The 4809-nt window shown below is 36.7% G+C and overlaps 1 pseudogene; it reads left to right on the forward strand.

Moving 5' to 3' along the window:
- Positions 1–2269: 2269 nt before the first annotated feature.
- Positions 2270–3822, forward strand: LOC143529269 (3-ketoacyl-CoA synthase 6 pseudogene; annotated as a pseudogene).
- Positions 3823–4809: the final 987 nt, after the last annotated feature.

Below are 4809 nucleotides of genomic sequence, written 5' to 3' on the forward strand. Positions count from 1 at the left end.
TTTTACATTGGATTTTGGATGGTTTTGTAGTGAAAAATATGGAGAAAGAGTTTGATCAGGTTTTGGCTGGATAGGAATGATAAAAACTTGAAATTTTGGAGTGTTTTTATTTATGAAACAAAAGGCGGGGGACCTCCATTCCGATCGGAATTGGGAATGGGGTTCTAGACCCTTTTTTTTCTTCTTCTCTAATTTTATGTGTGAATATGGCTAGTCTCGAGTCCATTTTAAGTGCGGTTTAAGTTTTTGGTTAAAAAAATAAAATACTCCAGGTGCGATAAACAGCGCGAAAACGATTGTTTTTCACCCAATTTTTGTAAAATAAGAAAAATGTACTGACTTGTTGTAAAAATCCAAAATATTTTCATGAATTGCTTAAAACATCTTATATGAGTGTTCTATAAGTATTTATCGGCTTGACGGATGATGCAATGTTCGTTTTGGTATTAACGATCGCATTTAAGTTCATAGCGTATTGTTAAACGAAACTTTTTTCGTTTAAATAGGTTTGTACCTAACGGGGTCTTAATATTATTATGTTGGTCCTTATAATGTATATATCACTTATATATAACCCCAATATATATACGGGTCATAATCAGTATCAGCCGGTTACTCGTTTAGTCGTTACGAATTAACCGATTAATTGTGTACATAGTGAATAAGGTGTACCTCGTTTTGTCACAAATATCACATTTTCACCCGTTAAGAAATTTCGTCCCCGAAATTCGATGTGCCAATGGTTTTCATTTTAGGAAACAATTGTGGGTATTTCTTTCGGAATTCGTCTTTTTTGTTCTCAAGTAAATGCGGGTTCTTGTTATGAGTTCCACCGAACTTTTACTAATGAGATTTTGTTGTGTCGCAATTGTTTAGTTTTTCCATCCACAATTTTCACTGGTTCCTCTACAAAGTTTAGCTTTTCGTTTACATAAAACATCTACCAGTGGTATTATTGTCGTTTCATCAGTAAGACATGTTTTTTTTTCCGAGAAGGTTGAGAAGATTCCGATCTTCATTTGTCATAATCCTATCCCAACATGAAACACGGGTTTCTACCCCATTTAAGGATTAAGCATGTGAACCCGTACACAGTCCATTTAATTAATCATAGCCAGCTGAATAGTTTCGTTTATTACTAACGATAACATGATCATTTTGTATCTTATTTATTAGTTTCTTAGATTCTATAAAAGCCCCAAACTCCTTCTCCCCCCCCCCCCCTAGTCCCTAGTATTAGAGTTGTCCCTTTACTTAAATTATTGTCATTTTCAATCCTCTAAACCTCATTATGATTTAACTTTTAGGACAACTGTCGTTGCATGTATTATTATTTTTATTGTGGATATTTTTAATCATCAATTTTATAATGTTATTACTAAAATAAATCTATTTATTGTTGTTATATATATCTATACTTAAGACTATGCAATATTAGTGTTTCTATTAGGGTGGAGCGTGTTGTTACGAGATTGAGAAAGGAAGGGAAGTGAAAGGAAGGAGGATACCGTAACACGTGTTCAGCTTCGTTCGGGTAAATATAGACAATTAAGCTGCCAGAATGCGAGTGATTTGGCGCGAAGATCATCCAGGATAATACGTGTTCAGCTTCAGAAACAGAATTAATTACACCGCCTCTTCTGGCCATCCAAGAGATGAAGGCTTGGTGGTGGAAGCAAGATGACACCCTCCGATGTACTCTATTAAGAAGGGGGTTGTCTTCCTAACTTAACTTTTCTAACACAGCTTAAAGTCACTAATTCAAATCAACACCACATCGCATTCCTTAATCTTTACATTTTCCTTCCATAAAGTAGCGTTGTCTAATCTTTCCTAACGTTCCTAATTTTTTCTTTTGTAAATAAAATTTTTAATAATAGAGAATTGAATTTTTTTTAATAATAATTACAACTCTAACTTCAATAAAATTCATTAACAATAAAAATTACAAATATTAACTAATAGTGAATTTATTCACACATTCAACTTTAATATATTTCCATGGTATGATTGTTTTTTTTTTAATATAACTCAGCTTACATATGCTGGTTGCTCCATGTTTAACAGAAACATGGATTCAAGTACTTCTTGTTTGTTTCATGTTCTTGCTTTCTTCGTACCACCCGACTGATCGAGAACGGGATTGGGTTGTTTCATGTCATTTAAAGAGATTTTTATATTTATTTATTAGTTTTATATATATAGTGGCTAACGGCTTTGATCTTCGGTCGCCATCCCTTACTCCAAGCCGCAACCTTTAAAAGGCTATGGATGTTACTCTTATTAAAGGAAGTCACAACAACAACTTAACCAGGACCACTGTATAATGTTGAAGATGACCATCTTTTAATCTGTCTATAACTCTACTTCTAATTCATTCATTGTCACGCCTTTAAATCTCCCAGCATTCCCCTCTCAACCTTCCTCACCATCCAACATACATCAGCCATTGTTTTGACCTTAAGTCCAGCTCCCAAAATGCCGCAAATCTTGCCCGATATCTCCTTCCAACTGGATCTTGTTCGAATAATATTATCTGTGTTTTTCATCCTCCTTATCACAACAATCTACTTCATGTCAAAACCCCGACCAGTTTACCTCGTTGATTACACATGCTACAAGGCTCCGGTAATGTTTCGTGTCCCTTTCTCAACCTTTTTGGAACACACTAGGTTGATCCTCAAGGATAACCTTAAGGTTGCTGAGTTTTTAACTCGGATTCTTGAACGTTCCGGATTAGGAGAGGAGACAAGTCTGCCTCCGGTAAATCATTACCTCCCGCCTAATCCTAACATGAAAGACGCTCGGGTTGAGGCCGAATACGCATTATTTTCCTCCATTGATAACCTGTTTGCGAGAACCGGTTTGAACCCTGAAGATATCGATATTCTTATAGTGAATTGTAGTGGGTTTTCTCCGAACCCGTCCTTGTCCGCAATGGTGGTCAACAAGTATAAGTTAAGGAGTGATATCAAGAGCTATAATCTGGCTGGTATGGGGTGTAGCGCTGGAATAATCTCCATTGATTTAGCGCAACACTTGCTTCAGGCTCATCCGAATTCTAACGCAGTTGTGGTTAGTGTTGAAATCCTCAGTCCAATTTACTATCCCGGACGCGAGCGAGCGATGCTTGTTCCGATGTGCCTGTTTCGGATAGGCGGGGCAGCCGTTCTCCTGTCGAATAAACGACAGGAAAGGAACCGCGCCAAGTACAAACTTGTCCATGTTGTCCGAACCCACAAAGGTTCGGACGACCGAGCGTATACATGTGTACACCAACAGGAGGATCCACAGGGATTCCTTGGTATGAGTTTATCAAAAGATCTTATGGTGATCGCAGGTGAATCTCTGAAATCAAACATCACAACCATCGGTCCATTAGTGTTACCAGCGTCCGAACAGCTTCTGTCCTTGGTAACCCTAGTCGGGCGTAAAATACTTAACCGAAAATGGAAACCCTACATTCCTGACTTTAAATTAGCGTTTGAGCATTTCTGCATACACGCGGGTGGGAGGGCGGTGATAGACGAGCTGCAGAAGAGCCTCGAGTTGTCACCTGAGCACGTTGAAGCTTCGAGGATGACGTTGTATAGGTTCGGTAACACGTCGTCTTCGTCGTTGTGGTATGAGTTGAGCTAGATCGAATCAAAAGGAAGGATGAAGAAAGGTGATAGGGTTTGGCAAATTGCGTTTGGAAGTGGTCTCAAGTGTAACAGTGCTGTTTGGAAGTGTAACCAGAGTGTCAACACTCCTACAGGCGGTCCGTGGGATGATTGCATTGATCAGTACCCGGTGCACATCCCGGAAGTAATCAAGCTTTAAGTTTGCAGTAGTACACTACTAATAACAATAAAAAAACATATTAAAATAGTTATGTATGTTTTATTAACAATAATCTGTATTATTTATTATCTTTCTTATGCTTCATGTATTTCAACAGAATTAAAATTTCTGAAACTATATACAATACAAGATTTGATGTGTTATATAAAACGTTTATAAGTGTTGTGCATCTTTATAGATTTACCTAAGGCCATCCACAATTAATGGCTTAGTTTTGGCCTTCAATAATGCTTGAGGGTGTGTTAATTGGTTTTCGAGTTTACTCAACTAGCAGGTTATACCCGCGCTTCGCGAGTGCTGGCCAAACTTTTCTTGTCATGTTGGTAACTAACACGCCAACTCATGTCAGGTCATTCTAATATCAAAACGCGAATACAAAAACATACAAAACAAAATTAATCTACAACCGACGTTCTATACGCGTGCGTGCAGACAAAAAAAATGAAAAAAGAATGAAATAGAAAAAAACCCAATTCAAATCAAACAACTGAAATCACAACATCCTGAACATTCTACTATTACCAAAAACAACATATATTCACATGAGGAAAATGTAATGATCGAAGGCAAGTGTAAAAGCGATGAAGAAAACACAAAAAATATAAACACTAATAATGAAAAAAAATGTCTTCTTAAAATCTCAAGACTAAATATGTAAAAGTCAATACTATACTCCACCAAAATATGTATTCTTAAAATCTCAAGTACTAAAAACGCAAAATTGTTAATAATACTTTTATGTATAGTATAATTCTTGGGCATTTGGTTTTAGAAGAGCAAAGTAAAAATGAGAATGCGCCCCCCTAGTAGTAATCAGTATAGTATAAATATTTTCTTGTATAAAACATAGAGTTAACTGCATGTTTGGTTCATGTGATTTTCACATATTAATTCGCTTTTCATGACCCAACTTAACTAATTACAAGCTAAACACCTGTCATCACCACCCACCCTTACACCACCATC

This window comes from Bidens hawaiensis, unplaced genomic scaffold (assembly GCF_021521415.1).
Source record: "Bidens hawaiensis isolate Kalapana, Puna unplaced genomic scaffold, B.hawaiensis_p1.1 tig00000636_1, whole genome shotgun sequence".
NCBI classification, from domain to species: Eukaryota; Viridiplantae; Streptophyta; class Magnoliopsida; order Asterales; family Asteraceae; genus Bidens; species Bidens hawaiensis.